Source organism: Papaver somniferum, unplaced genomic scaffold, assembly GCF_003573695.1.
Source record: "Papaver somniferum cultivar HN1 unplaced genomic scaffold, ASM357369v1 unplaced-scaffold_118, whole genome shotgun sequence".
Taxonomy (NCBI): domain Eukaryota; kingdom Viridiplantae; phylum Streptophyta; class Magnoliopsida; order Ranunculales; family Papaveraceae; genus Papaver; species Papaver somniferum.
Window position 1 is genome coordinate 9,605,649 of NW_020620825.1, and position 19,109 is coordinate 9,624,757.

A 19,109-nucleotide genomic window follows, 5' to 3' on the forward strand; every position below is an offset into this window, starting at 1 on the left:
CACAGAGAATCAGTGGATGCTCACAGCCCGGTTGCAATACTTTTATGCATTTGTGCACTTCTTCTGAAGAAGACACATATGGAAGGCATTTCTGGAAATGTCCTAGGTGTTTTTTGGTGGAGTGGGATGCTTGAAGTTGAAGGACAATCGATTGACTATGGTATTAATGTTATTTAGTTTGTTGTTTATTTTGTGTTATTACGATTATATCTAAACCAAACATGTGGATGTCTTCGCATTTTCACCATCAATATCATAACTAATTTAAATTTTTCTTGGATTAAACATTACACCATCAATATCATGAATAAAAACATATTGCATTGGATTGTACAACCACATCATACATGAGAATAAAATAAATACATTAGATTAAAACAACTACTACATCGGCGTCAATTCTCGTCGGGTGGTGGAATTCCTAGGACGATGTAGGGATCATATCTGTTGAGCACCCTAAGAATGTTAAAATAAGCTTGGAAGTCGAAAGGACGTCCGCCGTGAGACACTGCACACGTCGCTAGTGTTCTGGGTTCCACTTCATGTATAGCTTCACCGTTAAGTTTATTTTTGTGGTTCTCCACTAGTACAACGACGAATTACGGTATATTACGACTAATCATACTAAAACAATGTGACAATACGTGACAATCATGCCCATTAATGTTCCCCATTTCAGCGGCGAATATTTCATAAACTTTCTCCCAAAAACACATCATCGATCGGGATACATTATGTTAGAGCACTGCTCGGTCGAACTCGCAAGCGTTGCTATCTCAAGATTGTTTGTCAAGTTTAGTTGTCAAAACTATAAGTCATGATTTCTAGTCTACTTATAGTTATGTCTCGGATTAGGATAGGATGTGCAGTTGAGTTTAGACTTCGTGACGTTCATCGATCGAAGACGAAGAACTACTAAGGGAGCTTGTGGAACTTCATCAACAAAAGGTATGTGGAGACTTGAACTCATCTATCACTTAGAAGTCTATTATATTTTATCTCCTATTGAGACAAAGTCGTATAGCTATATAGACTTTAATATTATATACATTTGATATTTCGAGCTGAGTTTAACTCGCTTATATTTTTCTCGAAAGATTTTTTCTTTAACTACGTTCATCATTATTCTTGACGAAAGTCAAAATATGATCATGTGAAAATCACCTGGTAACATCTTACATGATTTGTGTGAGACAGTCATTTGATGTAGACTCGGAATGTTTCGTATTGATCATTCGATCACTTGAAAATTGCTTATAAGCTAATAGTTTGTGTGAGACAGCTATTTTCGTCTTCTAAGAATGTTTCAATGATTGAAAAGGGAGTTTAGAACAGAAAAATCGGGGGTCTAACAACACCACCCAATATTTCGCTTAGCAATCTGTATGGACTAGCTCCGAAATACTTTCTAGAGAATCAACTAGACATTCAGACTCAATCTAGGTAAAAGTATCTCAAGGAGTTAATATCTCTCTCTTGTTTTGATTTACTCAAGCTAATAGAAATCAGCGAGTCTTTAATCAAACACAAGGAATAACTTGGATGGTACCAAAGACCAATATCCAAGGATCAATCAATGACAATCAACAACCAAAGGTTGGATTATTCTAATTGATTGATTCAAATGTACAACCTGTATTATTTCAATTATATAAACAAATATAATGCGGAAATAGAAATAACACAGACATCAGAAATTTTGTTAACGAGGAAACCGCAAATGCAGAAAAACCCCGGGACCTAGTCCTGATTGAACATACACTGTATTAAGCTGCTACTGACACTAGCCTACTCCAAGCTAACTTCGGACAGGACTGTAGTTGAACCCAACCAGTTTCCCACTGATCCAAGGTACAGTTGTACTCCCTACGCCTCTGATCCCGGCAGGATACTGCGCACTTGATTCCCTTATCTGATCTCATCCACAACTAAAAGTTGCTACGACCCAAAATCACAAGCTTTGACAATAGACAAATCTGTCTCACAGAGACAAGTCTATCAAAGGATTAATCTGTCTCCTACAGATAAACCCTAAAAGGTTTTGTTCCGTCTTTTGATAATAATTAAGGTGAACAGGAACCAATTGATAATCCGGTCTTATATTCCCGAAGAACAGCCTAGAGTTATCAATCACCTCACAACAATCTTAATCGTATGGTAGCGAAACAAGATGTTGTGGAATCACAAACAATGAGACGAAGATGTTTGTGACTAATTTTTTCTATCTTGCCTATCGGAGATATCAATCTCAAGCCAATCAATCTGATTGTACTCGTACGATAGAAGATGCAAGATCAGATCACACAACTACGATAAAAGTAGTATCGGTCTGGCTTCACAATCCCAATGAAGTATTTAAGTCGTTAACCTGGTTTTAGAAGAAGAAAACCAAAGGTTAAAGGAGAAACGACTCTAGCACGCAAACTAGTATCACACGTAAGGTGTGGGGATTAGTTTTGCACAATACTAGATGTCTCCTTTATATAGTCTTTCAAATCAGGGTTTTGCCTTAGTAAAAAAACAATCAATATCCACCGTTAGATGAAAACCTGATTTAGATTCAAGATAATATTTCTCAACCGTTAGATCGAAAACTTAGCTTGTTATACACACTTGACAATGCACGTTTCTAGGTTTGTTAACCGTACCCTAACGTATGCACTTGTTGGTTCAACAATAGTTAACCAATTGGTTAGCCATATGAGCATTTCATATCAACCATGTTATTCTTCACCATAACTAGTTCAAGTGACTTCAAATGAACTAGTTAGAGAGTTGTTCAATTGCAAGGAAATCTCATGTACTACACAAGACACAATTGAAACAAAGATGATTTGATTCACTTGAATCGGTTCATGAACTTTTATAGCCAGGGTTTGCAAACTGCATTCCTTAGTCTTTTTAAGTTTAAGTTCAGAAATCATATTTAGATATATAACCTTCTTAAGTTCATACATTGGGTTTGCGGACTGCAACCGGGCAGAATTTACAAACTCCAGCAGAAAATCTCGGCAAAAGACCTTCCGCTAGTTCGCGGACTGGTACTCACGCAACTAGTTTGTCAACTCCAGTATAATTTCTCGGTATGAGAAGTTTGGCAGTTCGTGGGCTGAGTTCGCGGACTTGGCAACAAGCCATACTTCCAGTTTCTCTTGATCAACAAAGTTCGCAAACTTTGGTTCAAGGAATAGGACTTATGCACATCTGTATTTCCACAAAAATACTTATATCCATCATCGGTCATGTAATCTAAACTCTCATTCCAATCATTGAAACATTCTTAGAGGACGTTATACAGTTGTTACACCATTTCTTGTCAAAGCAATTTTCAAGATGATTGAAACATACTGGGTAAAGATAAACTTGATCGAAGCGAAAAGCTTACCGACACATATTTCGTGATATAGATAGGAGAGGTATACTCGGCTCGAAATACCAAATGTGTATAATCCAAGTCTATATATATATATAGCATACGACTTCTTGTCTCAAAGAGTAGGAGATAGAGTAGATATACTTTTGAGTGACAGATAAGTTCAAGTCTTCACATACCTTTTTGTCGATAAGTTCCACCGGTTCCTTGAGTAATTCTTCTACTTGTATGATGAATCGCCATGAAGTCCTTGAGCTCAACTACACTTTCTATCCTAGTCCGAGACTTAGCTATAATAGACTAGAAATCAAGACTTATAGTTTTGATCACTAACATTGACAAACATGCTTGAGATAGCAATGCATGCGAGTTCGACCGACCAATGCTCTAACAATCTCCCCCTTTGTCAATTTTAGTGACAAAACTATCAATACATATGGAATAAAAAAAAGATAAAGAAACTTTTAGTAGCTCCTATTCCACATGTCTAATCTTCAACATTCCTCGAAATCTTCGTCATTTCCAAGTACTCCAATAATTCCAAAGGTTGTAAGTTTAGCACACCATTGTTGAAGATCCGTAGCTATAACAATGTGAAAGCATCGGTCTCGATCATTTTTATATAGTGTCATAGTATTATTACACAGCGTCAAAGTTCAATTGTATAATAACTTCAACAATAATACTATGGTGATATGTATCACTCCCTCTTAGTCAATACTCAATATCACATGGAAACCACTCCCCCTTACATAATGATCCTAAAACCATATGTATTTGTAGTATGAACTACATATTAATTCTCTCCCTTTTTGCCAATAAAATTGGCAAAGGTACAAGAACGGGATCATAATGAAATTTCCGAGAGAGACATTTCATGACAAAAAGAAAAAAATACATACCAACTAATTTAGATGCAATCATAAAGCCGAAGCTAAATGAATTCATCAAGGAGTTTAAAGATACAAGATAACCCCTCTAAAATTCCACATCCGCACTCCCCTCAAGATATGACCATTAAGCACAAGTTCAAAAGAACTCTCCCCCATTTGATGTCATTCCCGAGAGAACAACAAGAGCGACCTTAATTTCAAAAGAAAAGAAGGATTTTATTGGACACCAAAAACCATGAGAATGATTTTTCTATATCCAAAAACTCAATCAAATTAATCACAAGCAAACCCATGATTAATTTAATCGGAATACGCAATCAAATTGAACACAAAAAGTGATCAATTCAATTGATTGTGCTTAACATAAGATAACTTACGGAGCTACGACTAAGTTAACCATAAGACAATGATTAGCTTAACCGTTCATATACTCAACATAAGAGGAATCTTACGGAGTATGAAAATACTCAACTAGATTAATTACAAGAGAACCCATAATTAATCTAATTGGAATACACAATCAAACTAATCACAAAAGTAATCAATTTAATTGTCATTTGTTTTGCCCGACATAAGAAACTTACGGAGCAATAACTAATAACCAAACAAGATGATTAATTTAGTTCAATATGCTCGACATAACATATCTCACGGAACAACAACTAAGCTAAGAAAACCAACTTGGTTGTATAATGCTCAACATAAGATACATTACGGAGTCTCACAATAATACATAAAATATGGATCAGGGATGATCAATACTGCGGAATACACAAGGATTCATTCTATCTTCCCATCACTATTTGCATAAAGATATTAATAGACATAATCCCTGAAAACAAAAGATTTTAACCTATCTTCCATCAAATAATTGACAATATAGGCTTAACTTTTGTATTTGTCAAAAGTCCATTCATTCTTTTACCAATACGTGAATACCGACCACGAACGACTTTACTTTTGACAAAGTATGGGACAGTCATAGTTCACGGACGCAAACACACATATCCCATAACACATTGCAATATATAAAATCATAACGATTAATACTGCAAAATTATCTTCCAAACAACTTTAGAATTTAAACAAATAAATCTAAAAACATGAAGATGAAAACGTTGAACATAGCTATGTGTAATTACAATATTGCTATTCCAAACTCCAGTAATCCTTCTCAAAAACAAGAATAAATTCTCATAAGAAGTTTCCTAGGCATCAAGACAAACTCGTAATGCACATATAAGATGATTTGTCCTCAGAGAGTAGAATCAATCTTTTTCGCCCGGATTTATACCAAGAATAGCTACTACCAAAGGCGTATAAAAATATTTTCAAAGAAGAACATACAAGGTCATTAACGACCATGCACCATAGTTCACATAAAATGATTGTGAACTTTCAAGAATCCCATAGTAATGCGTACTACTGTCCATTCTTGAACTTCCTTCTTTGTGAATCACCAACAATATTCTTGTAAAAGCTATAAATGAGATTAGAAGAGTAATACTCCATGAATCCAAGTGACCAAGTCCAAGAGAAGTGGAACAAATGCAACGAAACGGAGCAAAACACTCAAAAACAAGAGACAGAACAAATACCAATCTTAACTCATCCAAATACAATAATTCTCATATCCATTTTGAAGAAAATTCAAATAGGAAGAGAATTCAAAACCAATTAGGTCATTCCGAGTTCGGACGAAGAAGTTACGGCCAAAACAAGTTTACCGAATATCGACGCCAAGTATGCATACGGGTTTGCAAACGAATTTTTCAAGTCTGCAAACTTAAACCCCTGGATTTTGATTTTAAAAGATGTTATGCATACCTGGTAGGTGTACCATGAAGTACAAACATCCCGAACTACTATTTTCAAACCTAAACGTTTAAAAAACCTTAAACACATATCAAGTTAGGTAGAAAAGAACGATAAGAAAGGTACGTGAATCATTATAATTTCTCTAAACAAATAAAAGCACAAATCTTGATCAAGTTTATAGACATACCTTTTTAGACGAATCCAATTGAATTCTACAGCCTTACCGAACATAATTTGTGCGCTCCAATTTCCATGCTTCCCTCACCGTATACTAAGCATGGCATTCCTTGGTGAGGATGCACTTACAACACAATCAAGTTGTGTTGGAGTGAACAATATCTTGTTCACCACAATTGACCGTTGGATTATCATGAAAGGGATCACTTTTAGAGCCTTTCACATCCAATTCCATTTTTCCAAAAAACTTGTTAAGTTCCAACATCATGGATACTGCCTTCTCCATAGTCATGGAATTTTCTGGATCATTCCTTTTCACACTCAAAGCATCATTAGCTTTCTTTGGTACCCACTTCTGAGTGCGTTTAGGAACAACCGGAACTTTCTTCCCATTACTCTCTTCAAGATTTATCGGAAGAAAATTGGATTGACTATTCTTTTGCAAGTTAGTATTTCTCCAATTTGGAGCATCGGATCTTGTATTCGTCTTTACAAAGTTATCCTTTTGATAACCATTACGATTCTGAAAAGGCTTCGTATAACGTTTATAAGCAAATATAGTTTTATCACAGCAATGATTCCTTTGCCTAAAGGTTGGAAAGTTACAACCTGTAATGTTAAGGGGATTATCCTTAGCATATGATCTTGGTTTCACAACTTCTTGTGATGCCCAAACAAGAACATCATGAAGTTTCTTATTCCTTATACGAAAACGACATCTCCTTTCCAGGTGACCTTTATTTCCGCAATAGTGGCAGACATAAGGAATGTTCTTACCTCGATCCGTATGTTCGCAGACTTGGCAACAAGCCATACTTCCGGTTTATCTTGATCAACAAAGTTTGCAAACTTTGGTTCAAGGAATAGGAATTATGCACATATGTGTTTCCACAACAATACTTATGTCCATCACTGGTTATGTAATCTAAACTCTCATTCCAATTATTGAAACATTCTTAGAGGACGTTATATAGTTGTTATACCATTTCTCGTCAAAACAATTTTCAAGATGATTGAAACATACTAGGTAAAGATAAACTTGATCAAAGCGAAAAGCTTACCAACACATATTTCGAGATATAGATAGGCGAGGTATTACCGGCTCGAAATACCAAATGTGTATAATCCAAGTATATATATATAGCATACGACTTCTTGTATCAAAGAGTGGGAGATAGAGTAGATAGACTTTTGAGTGACAGATAAGTTCAAGTCTTCACATACCTTTTTGTCGAGAAGTTCCACCGGTTCCTTGAGTAGTTATTCTACTTGTATGATGAATCGCCATGAAGTCCTTGAGCTCAACTACACTTTCTATCCTAGTCCGAGACTTAGCTATAATAGACCAGAAATCAAGACTTATAGTTTTGATCACTAACATTGATAAAAATGCTTGAGATAGCAACGCATGCGAGTTCGGCCGAGCAATGCTCTAACAAGTACAATTAACTATTGTCTGGATATAGCACATTATGCATACCCGTATACAAACTGTTGTAAGAATGATTCAGGTCCGGGAACCAAGTATGCATACCCGTATGCAAACGGTTTTAACTGTCAAAGTCCTGGAACTAAGTCTGCGTACCCGTTTGCAAACTTATTTACCTGAGTTCGGTCCGGAACGACAGAATGCGCACCCGTTTGCGAACTGTCGGACATGACCAAAGTCCAGAACATAAGTTTTCGTACCCATTTACAAACTTATGAGGTTAAGTTTTAAAATCGGCTAAGTATGTTTACATACTCATGAAAAAATACATTTATAAATTAAGGAATGCAATGTTTGCAAACAGTGGCTAAAATGTTCATGAACTGATTCTTTTGAATCAATCTGATTTTGCTTCAATTGTGTCTTGTATACTTCTTTGAGAATATAAACAATTGACTAACTCTATGAGTAACACAATTAGATTCATTTAATTATTGTTTGATCTAGAAGTGTTAAGATGAACATGGTTCACACAAAAGTGTTTATATGGATAACTTCGGTTAATTGTTATTGATCCAACTTAATATACACGTTTTAGGTACGATTACCTATATCTAAATGAAGGTCTATTTCATTTGTGTGTAACAAGATAAGACCATCTAACGGTGGAAAGATATTAGCTTGAATCTTGAATCAGGTTTCATCTAACGGTGAATATTGATTGCTTTGTTCCAAAGTTATCAAACCCTGATCTGAAGATTATATAGGGGAGAACTCTAGGAACTGGGAAACCTAATCCCCACACCTTATGTGTGATACTAGTTGCGACTAAAGTCGATTCTCCTTTAACCTAGATTTTTCCTAAAACCATTATAGGTTAACTACTTAAAGACTTCATTGGGATTCTGAAGCCAGACCCAACTATTTTCTCTGTGTTCTGATCTTACTTGTTTTATCGTATTGAGTACTATCTTCTCTAAGATTTGCTCGAGATTTATCTCCGATAGGTAAGATATAAAAAGTAATCACAAAGCTATTCGTCTCATTCTTTGTGATTCCACATTAACTTGTTTTACTACCATCTAGTTAAGTTATTATGAGGTGATTGATATTTTTAGGCTGTTCTTCGGGAATATAAGACTGGATTATCAATTGGTTCATGTTCACCTTGATATTTCAAAAAACGGAACAAAAACTTCATAGTTATTTCTGTGGGAGACATATTTATCTATCAGAATAGACTTTTTTTGTGGGAGACAGATTTGTTTATCAAGTCTTCGACTTTGGGTCGTAGCAACTCTTAGTTGTGGGTGAGATCAGCTAACGGAATCAAGTGCGTAGAATCCTGCTGGGATTCAAAGCCGTAAGGAATGCGACTGTACCTTAATCAGTGTGAGATTGGTTAGGGCTCAACTACATTCCAGTCCGAAGTTAACTTGTAGTAGGTTAGAGTCTGTAGCGTCTTAATACAGTGTGGTGTTCAAGTCTGGACTAGGTCCCGGGGTTTTTCGGCATTTGCGGTTTCCTCGTTAACAAAATTTTTGGTGTCTGTGTTATTTCTTTTCCGCATTATATTTTCTATATAATCGAAATATCACAGGTTGTGCATAGTTCAATCAATTGGTAATTGGTTGTTGACTGAAATTGATTAACACTTGAACGTTGGTCTTTGGTACCATTCAAGTTGTTTCTCATAATAATAAGGCTCTCGGATTTCTATTTGTTTGATTTGCTGATTACATTGAGAAACAGAGATATAACTCTTGGATGTATTTTCCTTGATTGAGTCTGACTGTCTAGTTGATTCTCTTGGAATCATATTGGAGTTAGTCCATACAGATTGCCTAAACGAAATATTGGGTGTGGTTGTAAGACTCCCGCTTTTTCAGTTGGTATCAGAGCAGGCAAACACGACAAATCTAATAAGTTTGTGTTTGTTTGATCTTAGAGACCGTCCCAATGGGAAATCACTTTGGGAAACTTGTTATGTGTGTTGATGGTGGTTTTTAGTTTAGGGCAAAAATTGTAAAAGTCTATCTACTTGACCCGACATCGGAAGTAATAGACCTTGATATGTCTATATTCCGAAAGGAATTTGAAGAGTATATCAAAATCTGACGAGTGCCTATGCCGCTCTTCATATTGTATTGAAACTCAAGCTCCTAGATGAATTGTTCACTAGTATAGAGCCTAATGAGTATTTAAGCTCCTAGTTGCATTATTCACTAATTAAATGGAGTCATTTAAAAGTGTTGAGTGCCTAAAGCCTCTTCGCTCATATATGTGTTGAGCAATTCAATATATTTATGTATATAAGATTTACTCAAAATGATGCATGTAGCAACAATCCCAAATATTCTATAAATTTTATCTTACACCAGCATTATTCACTAATGCATAGCCTGCCTAGTGTTTTCCTATGCTATATTCCCCAGCCGAACTCTCAATATTGACATGACATGACGATTAATGTTTACTCGCAACAGAGTAGCATGAATCTCCCGAAGTGTCAGTATTGAGACCTGCATGAAAACACCCACATAGGATACACCACCCTCTGACAAAGAGATCAGCGCATTCGCACACCTTTTAATTAAAAGTTGGTGCAATCGAACGCGCTTAATTCCCTTAGGGAAAATCTATACTGTCCATATCAGTCTCAGAAACGATCACGGCCACACAAGTTGGTCGCACGATTTAACAAGCCTAGCCAAACCTTGGCAGAAATAGGCAATCACCGCGATGACCACCGGCGGGCCCACTAATGCCCTACCCAGTCGAATATCACCATGCATCTCCCAGCATATCAAAACGCTAACCCTAAGTAGGGAAGTCGTGCTGGTTAAAGAGAAGCTCAAACGAATTTAAATTGTCCAAGACAGTCTCAAAATCATCGGAACCTTCCAACTTCGCATGCTTGCTTGGACGGGTTAGATGATCACATGAGCAATTAGGGGAATGCTGACATGCACACCGCCGGCCCCACTTTCCCCTTGCTCGAAAGACTTGTCCATGGTGGGGCCATTGAGCAGTGAAACGCTCGCCCAAACCATGGCAGGCGTGATGCTTCCAGACCCTAAATTAGGTCGCGGAAATCCACTAGCGTCTTAAATCGATCACAACCATCCAACTTGGCCAGTCTATTTTGATGGCTTAGATCGTGTTTTTGACCATCAGGAAGGTGCACATAAGTTCACCGTCAGCCCAACATTGTCCCCACACGATCGATCTCCCCAAAGGAGGCCAACAACATGCAAAACCATTTGGTCAAAGTCGTGCGGACGTGGTTGTTTCAAAACCCTAATTAGGGTTTGCGGCAACACACATTTGACGTAAATTGATCGTGACCATCCATCTTCACCAGCCTAAACGGACGGTGCAGATATAGACTCAAGAGGTCCTAAGGATGTCAACATGATCACCGTGGGTCCACCTTTACGTGTGACCGACCGACCTATACATAATGGGACCCGGTGCCTCGAAACGCACGCCCCAAAATTGATAGGTCACACGGCCTTTAGACCCTAACTAACACTTTGCGGCAATATATTTCTGTCGCAAATCAATCACGACCACTCATCTTTGCCGGTCAAATTGAGTGGCCTAGATCGAATCTTTGTGGGACCGAGAGGTGTAGACATGCACGCCAGTGAGCCGTCTCCACGCATGCCCGATCAATCCACTCAAAAATAGCACGAATGCTTGGATTCGATCAAGCCAAAGAGGGATGTTTGCGCACCTCTAAAAAACCCTAAATTCCTTCAACGACAACAAACATGTGTCGTAAATCATCTCGTCCATCCAACTTTGCCAGCTTGGTCGGAAGGCTTGGATTATAAATTAGGCAATCAATGAAGTGCCTCAATGATCGTTGTCTGCCACTCTATCACAGGGAGTGATCGACCAAATGATGGCCCACCCATGTGGCCTCCAAACGATCACTCGAAGATGGTTGGACGTGCTGCCATTTTAAGAAGCTTAGTTCACGACTTACTCAATCAATCTTTAAAACAACGATGATTCGTGCGTATCGATTGTTTTGAGATGCTTGTTTAAAAGTGATGCTTTACATGCATCGAGAATGCACGATATTTATGAATATCAATTCCATAAATAACTTAGTTATTTAACCTAATAGCACCGTATGATATTTCCTGCGGCGGGTCCCACGACTTGACCCGCTCATTCGAGACATCAAACATGTCACAAACTAGGGGATACTTAATGGGGTATTTTTCTGGCGGTTTATAGTGTGTGGCATGCAATGCACCTATTACGGTAACTTGTCAGGAAAGATGGACGGTTAATGATGATGAGGGAAGTGGGCAAAGGCGTGATCGTGGGACAATCACCTACACGACCCTGCTACTCCATCACTCAACTTCCTCCACTTCATACAAGATGAGGATTGCGTTCAAAGACTTGTATAAATAGGTTCTCCAACCTATTTCCAAACAACACAGAAAAACCAAGTGTTGTCATCACCGTATCCAGAAAACACCCAGAACTGATAGCTTACATTGTGCAAGCCAGTTCATCATTCTGATACAAGTCATAAACATCCAACACCTTCATAATCTCAACACCTTCTTCGCTTCCCTCCCTAAGATTAACCCCATCTCCTTCACTTTGTGACCGAAGCAAGTATGGAACGGCCATTTCTTGGTTTAGGACAGAATTGTATAGATTGATCTCTCGAATCAAAAGCACTCCCGTGCAATGCATTTGTTTAGGGTTTAGATTCGTTTCTCATCCACACACGCCAAATTTACCAAAACCAGTAGAAACAGTTTTCACCCTCAAACAATTGGCGACCACAGTGGAAGATTGATCTCTCAGTTGCAAAAAATCATTTTTCTTATCCTGTTTTCAATTTCCTAAAATTCTCAATATGGTTAATCTTAGGAATGGTTCAGAAACCCTTGATCCCAATTTTACTTCTCCCAGCACTGACAATACTTCACATGTTATTCATGAATTCGTTCTTTCATTCAAAACCCTTGTCGAGGCTATGGAGTCTCGATATTTAACAACTATTCATGATTTGATGAAAATCTTGAATGATATTGTCAGGAATCAAGCTACTATTGTCAAGACGCGGGACGGAGTATTTGCGCTCTTGAAAGTCCTCACGGATCAACTATTGAAGGAGCCAACACACATTCTAACTGAAGGAAATGCCACCAACAATCCATTTTGGATCAATACTGATGGTAGTAGTCCTTCTTCCAAGATTCATATTCCTATTCCTGGTGAGGAAGATGAAGCCTATGATCGTGTTGAATGGAAAAGTAGCCACCAACGTAACTTGTCTGCTCATGGAAAAGTAGCCACCAACGTAAATTGTCTGCCTATGATCGTGCTAAACTCGTGGGATTTAGCACGATCTCATCAGAGTCCTCGCAATGAAAAGGTGATTCCGTTATGTGTGTCCTTCCTGGAAAGTATCAATTCCCATATTGCATCAGAAGCTGCTAAGAGATCCGCTGCTGCTTTACTCAGTCGATCTGAACCTGAAAAAGCGGGGGTACAACAACCTCACCCAATATTTTGCTTAGAAATCTGTATGGACAAACTCCAATATACTTTCTAGAGAATCAACTAGACAGTCAGACTCAATCTAGATAAAAGTATATCAAAGAGTTTATATCTCAATCTATCGATTTGATATATACTCAAGCAAATAGAAATCTGCGAGTCTTTATCAAATACTAGAGAGATAACTTGGATGGTACCAAAGACCAATATCCAAGTGTCAATCAATTAAAATCAACAACCAAAAGGTCGGATATTCTAATTGATTGAACAATGCACAACCTGTGATATTTCAATTATATAACAAAATATAATATGGAAAAGAAATAACATAAACACAAAAATTTTGTTAACGAGGAAACCGCAAATGCAGAAAAACCCCGGGACCTAGTCCAGATTGAACACACACTGTATTAAGCCGCTACAGACACTAGCCTACTCCAATATAACTTTGGAATGGACTGTAGTTGAACCCCGATCAGTCTCCCACTGATCCAAGGTACAGTTTTACTCCCTACGCCTCTGATACCAGCAAGATACTACGCACTTGATTCCCTTAGCTGATCTCACCCACAACTAAGAGTTGTTACGACCCAAAATCGCAGGCTTTGACAAAACAAATCTGTCTCACACAAACAAGTCTATCAAAGGATCATTTTGTCTCCCACAAAAAAACCCTAAAGTTTTTGTTCCGTCTTTTGATAATAATCAAGGTGAACAGGAACCAATTGATAATCCGGTCTTATATTCCCGAAGAACGGCCTAGATAAATCAATCACCTCACAACAATCTTAATCGTATGGTAGCGAAACAAGATATTGCAGAACTACCAACAATGAGACGAAGATGTTTGTGACTACTTTTTATATCTTGCCTATCGGAGATATTCATCTCAATCCAATCAATCTGATTGTACTCGTACGATATAAGATGCAAGATCAGATCACACAACTAAGATAAAAGTAGTATCGTTCTGACTTCATAAACCCAATGAAATCTTTAAGTCGTTAACCTAGTTTTAGAAGAAGAAAACCAAAGGTTAAAGGAGAAACGACTCTAGCACGCAAACTAGTATCACACGTGAAGTGTGAGGATTAGTTTTGCAGAGTTTCTAGATGTCCTCTTATATAGTCTTTCAAATTAGGGTTTCGCCTTGGTCACAAAACAAACAATATCCACCGTTAGATGAAAACCTGATTTAGATTCAAGCTAATATTTCTCAACCGTTAGATCGAAAACTTAGTTTGTTATACAAAAATGAAATGCACGCTTCTAGGTTTGTTAATCGTACCCAACCTTGTACATTGTTGGTTAAACAATAGTTAACCAAAAGGTTAGCCATATGAGCATTTCATACCAACCATATTCTTCTTCGCCATAACTAGTTCAAATGACTCAATTGAACTAGTTAGAGAGTTGTTCAATTGCAAGGAAATCTTATGTACTACACAAGACACTATTGAAGCAAAGATGATTTGATTCACTCGAATAGGTTCATGAACTTTATAGCCACGGTTTGCAAATTTCATTCCTTAGTCCTTATAAGTTTAAGTTCAGAAATCATCTTCAGATATATAACCTTCTTAAGTTCGCACACTAGGTTCGCGGACTTAAGCAACCGGGCTGAGTTTACAAACTCCAGCAGAAAATCTCGGCAAAGACTTTCCGCTGGTTCGCGGACTGGGTTCGCGGACTGGTACTCATGCAACAAGTTTGTCAACTCCAGCAGAATTTCTCGGGATGAGAATTTCGGCAGTTCACGGACTTGGCAACAAGCCATTCTTCCGGTTTCTCTTGATCAACAAAGTTCGCAAAATTTGGTTCAAGGGATAGGACTTATGCACGTATGTGTTTCCACAACAATACTTATGTCCATCATTGGTTATGTAATCTAAACTCTCATTCCAACCATTGAAACATTCTTAGAGGACGTTATATAGTTGTTACACTATTTCTCGTCAAAGAAATTTTCAAAGTGATTGAAACATATCATGACTTTCGTCACTAGGTAAAGATAAACATGGTCGAAGCGAAACGCTTACCAACACATATTTCGAGATATAGATAGGCGAGGTATACTCGACTCGAAATACCAAATGTGTATAATCTAAGTCTATATATAGCATACGACTTTTTGTTTCAAGAAGTAGGAGATAGAGTAGATAGACTTTTGAGTGACAGATAAGTTCAATTCTTCACATACCTTTTTGTCGAGAAGTTTCACCGGTTCCTTGAGTAGTTCTTCTTATTGTATGATGAATTTCCATGAAGTCCTTGAGCTCAACTACACTTTCTATCCTAGTCCGAGACTTATCTATAGTAGACTAGAAATCAAGACTTATAGTTTTGATCACTAACATTGACAAACATGCTTGAGATAGCAACGTATGCGAGTTTGACCGAGCAATGCTCCAACAGAACCTTCCCAGAATGAAGAAACTCGTAAAGTTGTTCAGGAAAGCAGGTGTCCTTCCAATAAAAGACCCAACCTCTAATTAATCACTCATGAGGGTGGAAAGAGAAAGCATCCGGGGAACAACTATCAACAATCTAAGCGTCTGACTCCCATTTCACATAGGAAAAATGAGACTCCACCATTCCCAGATTTTCCCTTTCCAATGGAAGGGGTGATTGAACTCTTGGAGGTCTGGATACAAGATGACGTCATCAAGCTACCTCGTGTCAAACATCCTCCAACTAAAAAAGAAATGAAAGATTCCAAGTACCGCCGCTTCCATAGGTTTGTCAACCATCCTACCAGTGACTACAACTAGGCACTAAAGGAGTGTACAAATACCATCCTCCTATTAGAAGTTTTTGCATGCTTTCTGGGGACTCCGTCTACAAAACTGCGCAGTCAACCATGGCACATGTGTGTGAACTTCTCTCTTTGTCCAAGGCACAACGTCAAGATATCTTTGACGCTCTAAATTATGTTGTATTGGGAAAGCAACTACCTTCGATCGATGAAGCTGCCCCCATGCCTAAATCTCTTTTGGAAGACATGATTGGCATAAGCGGTTGGGGGCTCTTAACCACTGCTTATCTTAGAGATGTCGAGTTGGGAAAAGCGTTGATTAACGCAGGAACTGCGAAGGGAAGTCCAGAAGCTCCATATCGTATATCCAGAGGCTCAAACGCACGAGTAAGTCTTCTCGAACAACCTCTTTTCCAGTCTGTTAATCCTCATCTCATCAAGAACTGGGGACTTGGTCCGATCGTCAACCCGACTGTGACTAGGCGATGTGAATAGGAAGCTGGTCCCTGTCAATATTTTATTAAATGTTTAGAAGAAGTCTCGATCGAGGATAAAGGGTCCAGAGGTCAAGTAGCAGGAGCCTTACCTAGTTTCTGAAATTAAAGAAGGTGACTATTGCAAAATCCTTGGTACCGACAGCTGGGAGGAGTATCAATACACACTAGATAGCTCCCGTCAGTTCCTGAAACATTATATTGCCATTTCCCTGGTATTTCCCTTGTTTTCATACAATACTTACGATTCATCCAAAATGTTTGCACCAATTTTCATTCATAGTTAAGATTTCAGTGAAACACCATTTCTTTCACAAAACAAAAACCTCTATTCTTCAAGAGCAACCGCATACCTGTTCAAACCCAAATCAAACCACAAAGGAGTGTCTTGTCTTTCCAAAACACCTAAAGGTAAAAGTCATGGGAAGGAAATATAGGAATTCAAGGGAAATCATTCAGCAACATTTCATCTTTTTAGAGAAAACACTTTTTATATCCCGAAGAGTAGCATGCTTCAACTTCAACTCCTGAGACAGTTTCTCAATGCAAATTTGGGATTTTGGAAATCCCTTCACATAACCAGGAAACATTAAATTCGAAGTCTACACACATGTCTTGAGGATACTTCTGATATTGGATCACTCATTCAGAAGCAACGTGCCTGATCATACTACACATTTGGTTACGTAAATGTGACCATACTTCTTCAATATTCGGGCGTACAATTCAACATACTTCACTGACACGTTGAACCCCCCCAATTAACACGTGATTTACATGAGGAGCATCAAATTGAGGGTTGAGGGCGCAATCGCGTCCTCAAAACCGTCGGTCGTCTCCATTACCTCTTGGTTCTTCCTGCAACGTCATCCCGGATACATGTAAGTCCAACAAGGGCGTTCATCTTCTCAAAGCATTAAAACTACGAAAGAAGTTGAGCAAGATAAGTTCAAAGCTATCCAGATAATTCGGCCAGTCAAATAGAGCAAAACATGTACATGCACGTACATCGGAAGAATTGGAAATCACTGTAGTTGCTAGAGCGCCACCTGCAATCCTCTCTTACAGAACCTATTTCTCCTGGGGACTGCTTCCACCTTGCTTAGAGGATACCACTCATATGCCCACCGAACAACTTAAAGTCAAGGCCTCTTGCAATCGAGCACAATGGAGTTCAAAAAATTTTGAAATTTACTGGAAAGGCTGGAGACAGAAATTACACATTCCAGAGAAGGTCGATGGTATAACTTCTACACCCTCTGGTCCAGGAAAGAGAATCGTCACGTGATTAAGATGAAACCTAACAATTGTATAGGACACTTCAAAGAATTCATCATCCATATTGGGCGTGTCTTTGGAATCACTAATTCCCCTTGGCTTAGTAGCGAAAATATCCCCAGATTGCTTTGTTGTTGTTGATACTCGCTCCGCTGCTGACAAAGAAAGTCAATCACATCGAATTGAACGTGGATATTGCACTCACATTAGGGATATGAAGACGAGATGGACTTACCTTGTTTGGTGTACATGAATATGGGTGGGTCTTGATGTTCGTGCAAAACAAGAAAGAGCATAAGCTCCCTTTACACCCGACGAAATTTTAAAGCTGGAAAGGGTTTCTTCCTCTCGCTCATACGAACGGGATTTAGAGAATATAGTTGAGCTCCAAGGACTTGACCGGACATGCCAATTTCTTTTCCTACCATTGATGAGCAAGAGCGGTGATTTGTTAGTAGCACCTGATTGAAAGCTGCTTCACCAGTACGACTGCAAAGGAAGTTCAAACCAAGCGATATACCTCTGGTAACATCTATCTACTTCATCTTATTGGTTTTGTTTTTCGTCTGTCACCATCTAGTGCTTACCCCGCAACAATGTCACTGTTACGTGTTAAGCAGGGGACTTAATGTTGATGGTGGTTTTTAGTTTAGGGCGAAAATTATAAAAGTATATCTACCTGACCCGATATCGGAAATAATAGACCTTGATATGTCTATATTCCGCAAGGAATTTGAAGAATATATCAAAATCTGATGAGTGCCTATGCCGCTCTTTATATTGTATTGAAACTCAAGCTCCTAGATGAATTGTTCACTAGTATAGAGCCTAATGAGTACTTAAGCTCCTAGTTGCATTATTCACTAATGAAATGGAGCCATTTAAAAGTATTGAGTGCCTAAAGCCTATTCGCTCATGTATGTATTGAGCAATTCAATATATTTATGTATATAACATTTACTCAGAATGGTGCATGTAGCAACAATCCCATATATTCTATAAATTTTATCTTACACCAGCATTATTCACTAATGCATAGCCTGCCTAGTGTTTTCCTATGCTATATTCCCCAGCCGAACTCTTAATATTGGCATGACATGACGATTAACGTTCACTCGCAACGAAGTAGCATGAATCTCCCGAAGTGTCAGTATTGAGACCTGCATGGAAACACCCACATAGGCTACACCACCCTCTGACAAAGAGATCAGCGCGTTCGCACACCTTTTAATTAAAAGTTGGCGCGATCGAATACGCTTAATTCCCTTAAGGAAAATCTAGACTGTCCATATCAGTCTCAAAAACGATCACGGCCACACAAGTTGGTCGCACGATTTAACAAGCCTAGCCAAAC